Here is a 16520-nt window from a genome sequence, read left to right on the forward strand (position 1 = left end):
CATGATAAATTTTTGTAATACTGTTTCCTCATTAAAATCTTGTAAAGTTAGTAGATAAAATATTATTATTCCCATTTTATAGATAGGAAAATTGAGGCTGAGAGATTAAGTAATTCACAAATGATGACATAGCCAGTTAGAATGTGAGAAAGATTCAGATGCAGGTTTATCCCTAAGAGAAGCTCTCACTGAGTGAGTTTGGTTTGGTTTTATCCAGTTGGCTAGTTTGTTATTCAACAATAGGGGCTAACCCTTTGTTTCTGTATTCTCTGGAGAGTGAAGCAGTTAGGGGTTGGGTTCACTTGCATCTCTATATCCGTGGAACTAAAGAGAAAATTTTTAAAAAATGGTCCAAATCAGTAAACCAATTTTCCTATGAGGGAATCTGACCCTAGGCTCTGCTACTTAGTGCATACCTGTATGACTTGTCCAAAATGATACATTTCTTTAGGCAAGAGAGCAGAGGACCTGATCCAGCTGATTTTTCCAGCAAAAATTCACTGAATTCCAGCTTAAAGCTGTTATAGCATTCCTTTTCCCCTTCTGTGTAGGAATATGATTCTAGTGTGTACTGTTCTTCAGGGGTAGATGAGCTGGTCCCTGAAACATTAAATTTAACTCTCATTAATAAAAGAAATTAAACAAAGTGAAAGAAGGTAATGATAACTTCACAAGGAGTCTTTTAAAAATCTTCCTTTTCTAATATCAGACTACTCATATAACTGTCATTATTCTTGAAGTATTTCTATAAGTTTTGAGCTTATAGTACATGCTGAGATATTTTCATCTTCCTTTTCGTCATGTAATTATTAGTTGTTCTATAGCTGCCTTTAGTATGATGGGATGTATGTATTTTATATTTGTAAATGTTTTTGTTTGGATACTGTATAATCCCTTTGCTGTTCATTTTACTGTTTTGTTTTGTTTTTTGATGCGGCAATTGAAGTTAAGTGACTTGCCCAGCGTCGCACAGATACAAATTTTTAAGTGTCTAAGGCTGGATTTGAACTCAGTTCCTCCTGAATCCAGGGCCGGTGCTCTATCCACTATGCCACCTAGCTGCCCTGCCATTTTACTGTTTTACAAGTATGCATTAGCTGGAACAAAGGTATGAATTTCTTTATATATGTTATTCCCATTGAGGTTATTCTCATTATTATACATCATATTATATATTATATATTATATAATTCTCCAGTAGTCAAAAAATACTGGTCTAGGAATTAGCAGGCCTGGATTCTAAATGGAATGTCATCCTAAAATTCAGGTCTGATCATGTAATCCCTTCCATTCAATATACTCCAGTACTCTGCTATCTACTTATATCTTCAGAATGAAATATATAGTGCTCTGCTTGGCTTTCCAGTCCTGTTACACCTTACCCCTATCTATGTAACTCTATAAAAGAGTACCATTGGCCTCTTTATTGTTCTGACATCACTCAGTTCTTTGGATTTTCAATGGCTGTTCCCCATGCCTGGAATTTTATTCCTTTTCATTTCTGCCTCTTGACTACCCTGACTTCCTTCAAAACTTAATTAAAATCCCTCCATCTGCAAGAAACCTTTCCCATTCCCCTTTAATGCTGATGCCTTTGCTTTGAGATGTCATCAGATGTTGATTTAATCATGTGCAATTTATTCTTTATATTTCTTTTCTGTATATAATGCTTTGTTACTTCTACTATCATTTAGATTCGGAGCTCCTTGAGAGTAGGGACATTTTTTGTTGTTGTTTTTTATTGTTCCTTTTTTTCATTGTATTAAAAATACAACAATACCTTCTAATTAGTATACTTAATAATTGCTAATTGACTTTACTAATTCAGACTTTGGCTTTAATTAAAATTAAAAATGTTTATTTAGTCATTTAACTTCTCTGGACCTCAGTTTCTTTAGATATCAAAGAAGAAAATATGATTAGAACAAGGATTCTCACTGTAAGGTCCATGAACACCCAAAGTATCTGTGGATCAATTCCTAAAGTTTTATGGACTTGGAGAGGGGGAAAATACATACTCATTTTCAATCATCTGTAATCACAATTTAGCATTCCTTTCAAATATAGAGTTAACAAAACACTATTCTGAGAACTAGTCAATAGGTTTCATCATCTTGATGAATGGGTTCATACCCCAAAAAGGGTTCCAGATCTCCTGGATATAGTTCTAAGGTTTCTCAGCACTAAGATTGAGAGTTGTTTGACCTTTGTTCTTGAAGAGGACGTTGGGGTGATGACATGACTTGTAGTGAATTGGACAGTGAAGAGGGCTGTGCCACTAACCTCACTCTCTCCTCCAGAGCCATTTGGATCTGGTGGTGAGATATAGACCAGAACAACTGGAGATGGTCCCAAATGTCTTAAGGAAGTTGGGCTTATGCGAGTGGCCAAGGGTCACACACCTGGTAAGTGTCTTAGGTGAGATTTTAACTCGGGTCATCCAGATTCCAGGTCCAGTACCTTTGCACTGTGACTCCTAGCTGCCCATCATCACTAAGGAGAGGTAGCTGAAAATATTGTAAGATTAAAACTCTTGCCTAAGGATGAGACATGTGATAATTCTAATTTACAGCCTGAAATATTGGTAAACCCTGTGATAAGACCAGTAAAAATAGACACATAAAGTGTTGAATACACATGGTCCTATATCAAACCAATAAATTATCTTCAGGAACATCCTACTTTTTGTACTTTTGCTCATTAGGCTCTGCCTGATAAGGATATGGATGTTTTACTACCTATGCCTCTTCATTAATTAGTTCCTGCCAATAAGCCTGAATGTGTCATAAATCTCTTCGTTGAAAGCAAATATAGATGTACATAAAAGCAGGGTTTCACATTAGGGTTGACTACACATACACAGAAGGGTATGTCTCTCAGGATGTCTCCCTATAACTTAATGAAGCAGCAATTCACCCTGAAACAGAATCATGACTCATCATGTGCCAGGCAAGTTATTATCTTGAGATGTATTTCCACTTAGTCACCAATGGAGATAGCCCAGGACCCTGAACTCAATCTCCTGGGGAATAACAGTATCCTGCAAACCACCAGACTTGTTTCTAGCCCAGCCCCTGTAGACACCATTGAGAGGAGAAAACATTATGGAGAGCAGGTCAACCTTACTCACTAAAACTAAGCACAAGAGCTCTGGAAATGGCAGCAACCCTCTACCCCACCTGAAGCCCACCAGTCTTGGTTCAAGTCCATCTTTTAAAGCCATTATGCAGAGAGGCAGCTTCTTCAGAAAAGGCACTTGGCATCCTCATCAACTGTCACCCTAATGGCAGGCAAGCTAGGCTATCTGAACTAGCAAGACACTGTGAGGGAAAGACAGGAGATAACATCTCCCAGGCAAGTAAAACTACCACCACCACATTTAGCAGCATTTACACTCAAACTATGATGGAGATAGTCTAGGATCTTGAATTCAAAAACCTCTGGAATGGTTGTACTTCTGGCCCAGGGTCTGAACTCATGAACCTGGGGAGCAACCCTTGTGAAAATACAGCCTGTTAACTCCTGCTGCAAGTCCTTGACACCATCAGAAATTAATATGGGTTTTGTCAGTGTAAATAATATTAAAAAGAGATATTACTGTCTACTTTGCAAGTATACTTAATACTTGACATTGCTTTGCATATACTAAGTGGTTAATAAAATCCTCATTCACTCAATACATAATTAATTAATTCACATATGCATTCAGAATCTCAATGTTGGAGAGGATTTCAGTGGTCATTTACTTCAACCTGTACATAGAGAAGGCATATCTTCAACAATATTTCCTACAGATGGACAATGAAACTTTGTTTGAAGACTTCAAACAAAGAGAGAACCCCACATCTCCAAGCAGCTTATTTTATGTCTGAAACATACGTGCTTTAGGATTATCGATTTAGAGCTACAAGGCATCTTCCAACATCATATGGCCCAACTTCCTAATTTTATAGAGGAGAAAACTGAATGTGACTTGTTCAATGACAGTTATAAATGGCACAACCTCTGACTCCAAAACCAACACTCTGACATTAGTCAAAACAATTTTACTGTAACTTTCAAACATTTCTCTAATTTCTAACCTGAAAAGCTAAGCATTGAAATCTAAATATTCCTTGTGACAGCCTTTAACTAATTAAATATATTGATGGCAAACACCCTAACCTCCCACCACTTTTTCTCTTATTCAGGCTAAATGGCTAAACATTCTGGGATTCCTGCAACTGATATTCAAAAAACCTTTATTCAAAGACCTTCACAATCTTAGTTTCTCTTTTGTGAAACTATTGATTCTATCTTAAACTTTAGGTCATAGAAGTACAATATTAAATGATAATCCAGACATGATTTGACCAAGATAGAATATGTTAGGACTATCATTTCATTTTAAATGATAGTAATGTTTCTTTTTGTTTATTTCTTTAGAATTTTATTTTTCCAAATTACATGGAAATACACATTTTGACATCATTTAAAAAAAAAAAAACAACGTTTTGCGTTCCAAATCTTCTTCCTCCCTCCCTTCCCCACAAGAGGTTAAGCAATTCAACATGAGCTATACATAAGCAGTCATGCAAAGCATTTCTACATTAGCAAGGTTGCAAAATAAAACAGATAAAAACAAAACTTCAGAGAACCATCAGTTCTCTCTCTGTATATGGACTGTATTTTTCATAAGACCTTCAGAGTTGTCTTGGGTCATTGCATTGCTAAAATTAACCAAGTCATTCACATCAGATCTTCTTTCAGTGTTGCTGTTATTTTGTATACAGTACATTTCATGTTGCATCAGCACTTGTAGGTCCTTCTGGGTTTTTCTGATAGCATCCTGCTCATCATTTTTTTAAAAAATAATAAACTACATTTATATAGTAGTTAAAGGGAGATTTCTTTATAGTATACCCATTTATATAGTACCTTATACCTGACAAAGAATTTTCTTTTCAGTAGTCCAGCAAACTAAATACCATACTTTTATCATCATCACCAATCATCATCAATCAATCCTCATCTTTATCAAATAATCCTCCTCATCAATCAATTCCAATCTTCATCATCATCATCTTATATACTCTTGCCTCAGCTTCAAAAATTTTTTAAGTTACTTTTGTTAACTGTTTCCCTCCATCCTATTCCCTCCCCTATGATATTTACCTGATTTTCTAACTTCTTTTAACCTATCCATCCTCAAAAGTGCTGTGCTTCTGACTGCCCCCACCCCCAATCTTCCCTCCCTTTTTTCACCCCTTCATCCTTATCCCCTTCCCCTCCCATCCTCCAGCAGGGTTAGATTACTCCACCCAATTGAGTGTGCATATTGTTCCCTCCTTGAAGCAACTCTGGTGCAATTAAGGTCTTTGAGACAATTTTGATGAGTGTAAGGCTCATTCACTGCCACTCTATAATCCCTTTCCTGCTTCTTTCACGTGGAAATTCACCCCATTCTACCTCGACCCTTCCCCCTTCCCCCTTCCCCAGTGCAATCCTCTCATCCCTCAATTGTACCCTAAAGATGTCATCATTCAGAAGCTAGGTGACACAGTGGACAAAGCACACACCCTGGACCCAAAAGGACCCAAGCCCAAATCTGTCTTCAGACATAAGACCCTCACCTACTTCTCAACCCTGTGAATTCCTCCCAAGCCCAACTGCCCCACAAAAAATAAAATAAAAATGATAAACAGAAAAGTAATACTTTACTGATATTATCCCTTCATAATCAATTCCCACCTGTGCACTCTGTCTAAATTTATTCTATCATCTGCACTAATACTGAGAAAGTTCTTATGACTTAGTTGTATCATCTTCCCATGTAGGAAAATAAACAGTTTATTCTTTTAACATCCCTCTTGATTTCTTTTTCCTGCTTATCTTTTTATGCTTCTCTAGGGTATTGTATTTGAAAGTCAAATTATCTCTTCTGTTCAGGTCTTTTCATCATGAATACCTGAAATTCCTTTTGTTCATTGAGTCCCATTTTTTCAATGAAAGATTATACTCAGTTTTGTCAGATAGGTGATTCTTGGTTGTAATCCCAATTCCTTTGCCCTCTAGAATATCATATTCCATGCCCTCCAAAGCTTTAATGTAGAAGCTGTTAGATATTGTGCTATTCTGACTGTGTCTCCACAGTACTTAAATTGGTTCTTTCTGACTGCTTGGAATATTTTCTCATTGTCCTGGGGGCATTGGAATTTGGCTATAATATTCCTGGATGTTTTCATTTTGGAATCTCATTCAGAAGGTGATTGGTGTATTCTTTTGATTTCTATTTTACCTTTTGTTTCTAGAATATCAGGATAATTTTCTCTGACAACCACTTGGAAGAGGATGTCTAAGCTCTTGATTTGGTGATGGTTTTCAGGTAGTCCAATAATTTTCAAATTATCTCTCCTAGATCTATTTTCCAGTCAGCTACTTTTTCCAAGAAGGCATTTCACATCACCCTCTATTTTTCCATTCATTTCGATTTGCTGTATTGTTTCTTGTTTTATCATAAAATCACTAGCTTCCATTTTATTCAATCCTCATTCTTAGAAAAATTATTTTCTTCAGGGAGCTTTTCCATTTGGCTTTTCCAACTGTTGACTTTTTTTCTCATGACTCTCCTGACTCTCATTTTTTTCTTTTACCTCTCTTACTTTATCTTCAGTGTCCTTTTTGAGTACCTCCATGGCCTGAGACCAATTCTTATTTTTCTTGGAAGCTTTGGCCATAGGAACCCTGACATAGGACCCTCTTCTGAGTGTGTACCTCAATTTTCCTTGTCACCAAATAAACTTTTTATGGTCAGCATCTTTCTCTGTCTGCTCATCTTCCTGTTTTAACTTGACTTTTAACTCCTTAAAATGGGGAACTGCTTCCAAGGTGTACTGTCCCTAGCTATAGGGAGTTTCAGTGGTACAGTTTATAGTGGTACAGTTTAAGGGGAGGCATATTTTGCACTCACCTGGACTGTTCTCTGGTCTGAAAATAACCCCAGGCCTATTTGTTCTTCAAGCAGAAAAGCAAACTTTTGTTTTGCTGGGTTGATAGCTCTGGTGAGCCTGTGCCCCTCTCAAACATGGGCCACCACCACTCAAGGCTGCTTCCTGAGTCCCAGCAGGAGTAAAACAACAGAGTTTTCCCTTTGTTCTATCAGGGACCCCTGTAATCTCCCCCCAGTTCAACCACTCAGCCTTCTCACCAGACCATGAGCTTCATTCCAGAAGATACTGGAGCTGTAGCTGATTTAGAGGCTCTGGAGGACCCTTTCTTTGGTGCAGTCTGCCTGGGGCTGAATCTGTTTTGGCTTGACCTCAGGGTCGGATTCCACTCCTGCCTCATGACAGCAGACCCTTCCTGCTGACCTTCTAAGCCATCTTTGGCTGGAAAATAATCTCACCCCATCCTTTTGTGGGTTCTGCTCAATAGTCATATTTCAATCATTAATCTTCAGTTTACATCCTGCCATGATACAAAATGTCTAATAATCATGCCACATTATAGCCTTCCCAATATTGGAAAACAATTATTTAATACCCCTCTCAATTCAATTTTTAAAAATCCCATCTCACTCGTTTATTTTTCTCTAATGGTGTATGACATGGTTTATAGACATATCAACATCCTTGCCACTCTTACTCAAAAACTCTAATTTGTCTATGTTCATCCTAAAGTACTGTAAGGGGCTAAAATTCTAGCTAGTCTGTCTAAAATATCGAATGAGTGGTCGCCAATAAATTATAAGCTTTAGCAAGAGTTAGACATTTAAGCATTTAACAAAGAGAATAAGAATTTGGTGAAGAGAGAGAGAGAAAAGTTTAGATTTATGTATCTATCAAAGGGAGAGCACATTTCTAGCTCCACTTTCCACCAGCATCCTGACAAAAGAGAGCGAGAGAGACAGTCTCACCCCCTCTTCCTCCCACAAGGAAACATCACTTCCTGATGCCAAAGAAAAGCTGCATGGCCTTGCCCTCAGAGGCCTTCTCCTCATTGTGGAGCTTTCCTACAGTAAGTCTTCAGCAGGTGGCACCATTCCAATTGTTACAGTATATCACAGATTGGGAAAGAAAAAAAAAACTAAATATGATAAATGTTTATTATAATGTTGGAATAACAATTTCCTTTTCTACATTTCTATTAACAACAAAATGCATAGAACATCATTCACTGTCAGCACTGGAAATGGTCTTTTCCAAAGCAGATCTCGATCCAGCTTTTACTTAATACATTAGCCCAAGTGAATTGCTTGGGGAATACTGAAGAAACTTGCTTGTGATCACTAGGCTAGTAATTATCTGAAAAGGAATCTGAAACTGGCTCTTTGTAACTAAGCTAAAAAATCAATTCATTACGAAACCTGCATAAACAATGAGAATAAAATTGTACTTGTTTAGTGACCTTGCCATCAATTAAAAGTCCCTATCTCTGTTTTTACTCTAACTACTCTAAAACAAGATCTTTCACATTTTATATTATATGGGTTTAATCTAAAATAATAAATTTGATTGAGAGAAATATGATTTTATGTAAAACAATTTTGTAAGAAGGAGTTATTTCTTAAAGACAAATATGAATATTTTATGCCACTTTCATTTCCAAATACTGGGTGTCCCCAAAGTCACACTTCAATTTCAACCTTTAATAACTTCATAAGTATACATTACCAAACATTACTAAAAATAATATAACCAAAAATATCATTTACATTTCTTTATTTATATATCTTTTACACTTACACTTGTGAATTATCAATATTATGTATATGTATGTATATGTATTTCAATTTTAACAAGATATGACACCTTGTCATTACGCATTGCATATTCAATAGTTTCTAGTTGCTAGTTACTCATGTCAGTGGATCAGAGAATAGATCTTCTTGCTTAACCACCTCAGTTACCTGGCATATCTAAATTAAACTTTTCTTGTGGAGTTATGTGAAAACCATCATGTAAGCATATATAATGCCTGATCATAAGGCTTTTCAGCCACTGATCACTAACTGATGAAAGTTCTTGCAATGTTTGAAAATTGATGAAATGATTAATATTACAAAATGTAAAAGCAAGTGTTTGAAACCAGATTTGAACTCAGGTCCTCCTGACTTCTGTGCCACTTGCTATGTGACTGTAGACAAGTCACTTAACTGTGATTACCCCAAAACAAAATAGAAAGGTTAATTATTTAGATTTTGCAAAAAGTTTACTTTTTCTTATTAAAATTTAATATAACTAACATTTTGTAATATAAATCATGAGATATTATTTTGCTATAAGAAACAGGAGGGATGATTTCAGAAAAATCCTGAAAAGACTCACTTAAAATGTTACATAGTGAAGTGAACAGAATAAGTATAACACTATACACTGTGATGTTTAAAATCTCAATGTGTGGTCGCCTTAAATTAGAAGCTTTAGAACCAGTCTTTGGGCACTAAGCATTTATTAAAGCATAACAGGTATTCACTTGGAGTTCAGAAAGTTAAGAAAAGGCCTTTATAGCCTACAGTTCCAGCCTGGTCAGATTCTTCCTCAAGTCCTCCACCATGAGCCTGCTTCAACCATGAACTCCCCCAAACTGAGTGTGGAAGCTTTTTTTATAGGTCCAGAGCATAGGAGGTCCTTACACACTATTTCAAGCTGATTGGCTAGCGTCATTCAAATTAATTGGTTCACTGGACTTGAAGGTGGTCTGGACTCAAGTTCAAAGTTTTTTGCTTCTGAGAACAATACTTTCTTAAGGGCTAGCCAGATGTGCTTACAATCTAGTTAACTTGAATTAGGCTAATCAGCAGTCAATCACTCTCACTTAATTCAAATCGGTTTAGATTAATCTCCAGGTGGGCCTTTGAGTATCTGCTAAATCCCCTTATTTTATGAAAACACAGTAACAATAATATTGGTCAATGAAGAGCTGTGAATGATTTAGCTTTTTCCAGCAATACAATGATCTAAGAAAACCCCAAAATTAATGAGGAAGCATACCATCCACCACAAGAGAAAGACCTGATATTGATTGAATACAAAATAAAACATGCTAATTTCTTACTTCATTTCTCTCAACTTTTTCTTTTATTCGTCTTCCTGTACAAAATGGCTAATATGGAAATATTTTACATATTTGCACATGTATAACCTTTATCTTATTGCTTACCACCTCAGGGAAGGGGAGGGTAGGCAGGGAAGGATTGAGAGAGGGATAGAGTTTGGAATGCAAAACTTTAAATGCAAATGTTAAAATTAAAAAAAAAAAATACTGCCTATTGACCTCAGTCACAAGCTCTGTACCTTCCTGTGCCAAAATACATCTCTCTCACCACTAATCACCTAAGAGAATTGCCTCACCCCTTTAGAATGTAAGGGGCTATTTTTATTATAGTATTTATATTCCTAGCACATAGGTCAGTGCTTAGCACAAATGCTCACAATCACAAAACTGTTGACATTTTAGGTGATATTTAAATCTGTTCTTCATGATTCTGGTCTCTGTCTCTGTCTGTCTATCTATCTGTCTGTCTCAATATACTACCTCTAAGGTTGAGAAATCCTTAAGGATTTTTGCTACTCTTTCTCCCAACTCTACACACATTTTCTCTTTTGAGTTGTATTCCAGAAGCATTCAGATAAGACAATTAACTTGATGCCTCTTTGTTTCTGATAGACTTTCTACTAATAACTGTTTATACAATGTGTTTAGTATCTTTCTGGGATATTTAGTGGATAAAAGACAATACCAAGCAAGAGGCCTAAACTGAAGTGCCTTGAGAACTGGATGAAAGATGCTGTAACATAGAGCATCCCTTAGAATCTTTTGAATTGAGCTTGGTAAATGTATTAACAGTGTTATTGCAAAATTATGTTGGTAGGAAAAACATTTAAGCTTAATAAATGTCTGTTCTTATGCAGAGCATGTCTGTAACTGCAGAGATGATTTTTGAATCCATGTGCCAGTAATTTATCCTTATTATATTTTATCTAATTAGATATGGCCTAATCATTACAACCTTCTTTAGGTTCTTTTGAATCCTGATTTGGAAATTCAACATTTTAACTCTTCCTTGCAGTTTTGTATATCTGTAGATTAAATAAATTTCCTTGTATGTAAAAATAGATCCTGAGTTCTGAATAAAAATAATGAACATGATAGGTCTGGTGATAAAAGTAAAAAAAATATCAGGGGACTCCTTTCTTTAACATGACATTGTTCTATTAATCAACACAGTTTGGGAGAGAAAAAAAAAAAACTGTCCAAGGAGCAACATATAAAACTAAGTAGGCAGGATGGAAAATTAAAGACCCAGTTGAACTCTCTCAACATTCTCTTCCACACAACTTTAAAATAATGTCTTGAATCAAATTTGGTGTTTCAAAACCAACAAAAGTTCAGGGTGAGGTATTTTTTTCAAGCCTAAGAAAACTGAAGGGGGTCCACAGGAGAGATTTGTGACACCAGGCCTATCCAGATTATGCCTGTCAACTGCACTCTGCAAATTGAAGAGCTCTCAGCTCAGAAACGGTAAGGGATTTGGATAATTGGTCAGTAAGAAATTACAGGGGACCCTTTGTTGGTACTGCATGAAGTTGGTACTGACTGGAAACTCTTTTGTCACTACACAGTTTTGAGTCACAGTACTAGGGCAGAGAGGAGTGATTGTGGTCAGGGGTCCTAGTCACATTTCCAGCCCTTGTACTAACCCTTGCAGGGACAGGGACGCAGAGGATGTGGTTACAGTTTGAAGGCCAAGAGTAGTGCTAATGCTTGCAGCTACAGGAGAACAGGGACCCTTCCTAAGTAAAGACCAGAGCAAATACTAGGGAACCAGTGACCACAACACACCCAGATCATACCAATTTGGAAGCACTGAAAACTTGCAGACCCCCAAAACTAGTTGTGAAAAGTCAGCACTAAAAAGCCTGAAGTTTGGAAAAGTGCATCCCCAATACCACATACAGACTTGTGTCACCTCCCTGATATCTCAAGTGACAGTTAAGTTGCTGTGTTAGCACAGCCTATGTCTAGCACATATCCTGCTTTCTATAGTCCCACAGAAATTAGTTTTCTGCTTTGTCAATTAGCTAACATTGAGGGAATGATAGAGTTCCTCCTTATGCATATTGATAAATATAGTTTGCCAAGACTTGTTCTTAGAAATCTGATGTCGCATAGTGATCACCAAGTCTTTTTATACATTCTCAGAAGCCATTTACTTAATGTTCCTTTATAGAATTTGAACAGAGATTAGTATCCAAGTCACCTAGTTTTAACTTCTGAGATCTACCATTTCATATTTGTTGAAAATGGGAATATTGACTGTTATGGGGGAAAATGGGGTGTGGGTTTGGGGTAGGGGTTCTTAGGAATTCCTCTTTAAAGAATTATACCCTATTGTACACAAAAACAGTTAGAATAAGATGGTAGTTTATTTAGGGGCAAGAGAAGGGAAGGGAAGGCAAGGAAAAGGAAACCAAGAGAAATCCTTGGACTTCTCTTGGGGAGAAAGGCACAAAGCATGTGGCTCTGAGGTACCAATCTCCTCAAGCAGAAGGCTGGTAGGTACTTTTATAGGGGACTGATGGGGGTGGCCCATCTACCTGTGGAAAGTTCCTTTAGTGAGGGAGGACCATACCCCACTGGTGGTAGCTGGGGGAATTGGGTGAGGGGTGTCTATGGATCTCTCAAGCCATCTCCTCAGAACACAAAAGAAGCAGCCACACCTAATCTTATCTACCCAGGGGTAAGGGAGACTAAAATGAAGGGTGGAGGTCCAGAAGCTAGCTCAGTCTGATCTGGTTCTGCTTATCTCTCTAGGTGTATCTGTCCTCTGGTTTAGTTTCTCAAGGAGAAGATTTGTTGATGTACCCCAGAGAACTTCTGGGGTACTCTGGGCCTCATGACATTGACCATTTCCAATCTTTCTGTACTGTTCTCATTCTCCAAATTTTTTGAGGAGAAACTTCCATCATGTCCTTGCACTAGCTACTAACCCCTACAATTGATTCTATTTAATAATGTTGGATGAGTCTTGGTAACTCTGTTCGATTTTTATCTAGGAGCAATATGAAATATGGTTTAGAATTATCGGGAAATTATAATAAAACCACTGGCTCTTTCCCCTTATGACCCCCTGGGAAATGTCCTAGATCATTTCAGCTCTATATTTATACAAGACAGGCAATCAACTATTTTATTATTATGTCATTAATAGAACAATACAACTTCCTCATAAAATTCTCAGCTCAACTATGTCCCAAACTTCCAGGTTCATACAGCTTTCCTCCGTGGTGTTTTAGAGGGATAGCTCTAAAGCACTCATCACCTCCTTCTCCAAGGTGATAATTCACATTAGTGAAAGGTAAATTTCATGTCTTGGACTCCTTTAGGGCCAAATCTACAATCCATAATGAAATAGAAAGGTTAATGGTCTACTTTCTTTCTCACTAAGTTTGCAAAAACTGCCCTGTCTCGGTATGATCCAGCTTTGTTCTGTACTAAACTCTTATGTACTGGCTTCCAGGATACCAAACAATACCTGTCCTTCCCATCTCCTCTTCCATCCTTTTTTTCCATGGCTCCCACATATCATCTCCTGCACAGTTGCCCCCAGAAAGCTCCCTCTTTCTGATTCTGGCACAGAAAAAGAATGGAAGAAGATAATCAAAGGGGCAGTCTGATATTACATGTTCTGGGAAGAAATCTGAACACCTTATTTGCTCCAAATCCTGGTATCCACACTTCTAGATGACCTCCTTGGGAAAGATTAGGGGGCCATTCTTAATATTCTACATAACTGTTGGACAAAGTCACCTTCTATTGATCAGAAACTCTATCTCTCTCTTTCATCCAAAAACCCTAGAGAAGATGTCATTCCAAGATAGCTAAAGGTACCTGCAATGGATGCTTGGTGTTGGCATGGATTACACTAAATATATACAAGGGTTGATATAGTAGTACCCTTTCAACCTTTAGCCATTTAGCAATTAGGAGGAAAAGGAAATACAGAATCTAGAACACAGAAACTTTTCAAAATCTTATTCCACTCCCATCCTCACTTCACCAAAATTTTTGTGAACTTTTATTTTTGGAAATTAGCGTCTAGTCAATATAACTCTGCTTCCCTAAAACCCAACATAGTAGTTGACCTACATGTACCAATTCTATATAGTTTCGTTTACTTGATGCTCTTTTCGTTCAAAATCAGTTTATAAAATAAGGGAAAAGTTTTCAACAATTTGGTTTGGACTCTAATCTTTTTAAGGGAAGGTACTTTAACAGACTCTTTCCCCCCCTCTCTTAAACAGCATACTTTGAACAGAGCAAGTTAAAGAAAGAATATTTTTTTAATAGAGAAACAGATGCTTCAAACTAGTCACCAGACTACCTAGTAAAAAACTTCATTTTAATCCTGGAACTGAGGAATAAGGTAAAATCAGTGTGGTATTGTGGTTAGAATCCTGGGCTTTAAGTCAAAGAGAACAAGGTTCAAATATTTACTATGACACATGGACTTGGACAAATGATTTGACCTCCAGTAATTCTTTATTACTAATCTCAATTACAGACATGATCTACCTTAATGGAAGGAATTTTCAAATTGGGAATCACTACCCTCTCCACATTCTCCCCTCTTCTCTCCTTAAAAAAGACATCATAGATACTTTTTGCATTAACTTTGAGAAATAACTTTGGGGTGCCCTACTATTAAATCACTGTATTCTGAAAAGCAATCCAAGTCCAATTCAGGAAGTAATGCGGTCCTTTATAAGATGATAATGTATGGGTACGTATGTATACTATCCATCAATTAAAAATATAGAAAAAAACAAACAAGGACAGATTTGCCACACTTTACAGTGCCTGCTGACAGTTTATAGAACTGAAAGGGTTTTTAAAATCTTCACTGATGGAATTTATTTTAAAACTCCCTTCATTTCTTGCATTTAACTTTACTTCAAATAATGAAATAAATTCATTTCAGAAGAAATTTATTTCAATAGCTTTATCTCAGCTATTTTGTGAATTTTCCTAAATAAAACACATACCTTAATATGTGTAAATTCTCTATAGCTGTGGAATGGACTCCATTGCTAGGATACATTTTATAATTCTTTATAATGAATATTTATATTTACATGTATTAATGCATGATATTTCACTCCATATATGCAGCTATACACATATGTAGCATGTTCAAAGAAACATATACTATGTACTTTTATTACAGATTTAGTATTTGTTTTTGAGGGGTATGGCAAGGACAGGATAATGGGATAATTTTTAGACCACATAGGTGATTTCATCACTGTGGAAGGACTTCCAGTGTGGAAACAGCCACCACCACTAGGACACCAAGAAATTAGTTAACTTGGAGCAGCGAGGTGGCGCAGTGGATAAAGATAAAACACTGGCCCTGGATTCGGGAGGATCCGAGTTCAAATATGACCTCAGTCACTTGATGCTTGCTAGCTGTGTGACCCTGGGCAAGTCACTTAACCCTCATTGCCTTGCAAAAAAATAAAAAAAGAAAGAAAAGGAAAAAGACAAAAAGAAAAAGGAGTTAACTTGCCCAGCTTCATATGTCTAAAGTTTATGATGCAATACTTGAACTCAAGTCTCACTGAGGTCAAGCCAAGCCCTCTATTCACAGCATCATCTTCCTACATGTGTGGATTAATAACAACAATAATATATTCCATTTGCATAGCACTTTAATTCTTTCAAAGTCATTTACAAACATTGTCAGTGGTCAGTCAATAAATTACATGTTAAATGTCTGCTATGTCTTCTTGTTATTGTTGTTGAACATTTTGTGACCCCATTTGGGGTTTTATTGGCAAAGATACCGGAGCAGTTTGCCATTTTCCATTCCAGCTCATTTTACAGATGAAGAAACTGAGGCAAACAGCATTAAGTAACTTGCCCAGGGTCACAGAACTACTAAGTAACTGAGGACAGATTTGAATGCAGTCATTTGAATCCTCCTGTGTCCAGGCCTGGTGTTCTATCCACTGTGCCACCTAGCTGTCACTGCTATATGCTAGGCAGGGATAAAATGTTAAGAACAAAGCAAAGCAAAGCAAAGCAAACAAACAAACAAAATATAGAAGGAATTAATTTACCAGCAAACCACTTTTTTTTCCTACTGCTTGCAGTGGGTCATTTCTTAGGACTTGTGGTTACAGAGATATAAATATGTACATGATGCCTCCCTTCGGCTCATACTAAATAGTATTTGACCCTCTTACATTATTTTCCATGGCTCTCACTATTTTATTTCTTTTCCAATTTGAATTTGTTCAATCAGGGTGCCCATAATCACAATTTCAAAGTAGAAGAATACTGTGGAATTAAAAAAAAAATCTCCTTTTCTCACACTTCAGCTGAGCCTCTGATTATTTTATATTCTACTTTCTGTAACATTCCTATTGACTTTTGATCCTGCAAACATTAACATCAAACGTGGTTGGTACCATTTTGGTAGCTTCAAAATTAGTATGGGTCTACACAGGACAAAGTAAACTGGCCGTGGGGCCATT

Source organism: Dromiciops gliroides, chromosome 6 (assembly GCF_019393635.1).
Source record: "Dromiciops gliroides isolate mDroGli1 chromosome 6, mDroGli1.pri, whole genome shotgun sequence".
NCBI classification, from domain to species: Eukaryota; Metazoa; Chordata; class Mammalia; order Microbiotheria; family Microbiotheriidae; genus Dromiciops; species Dromiciops gliroides.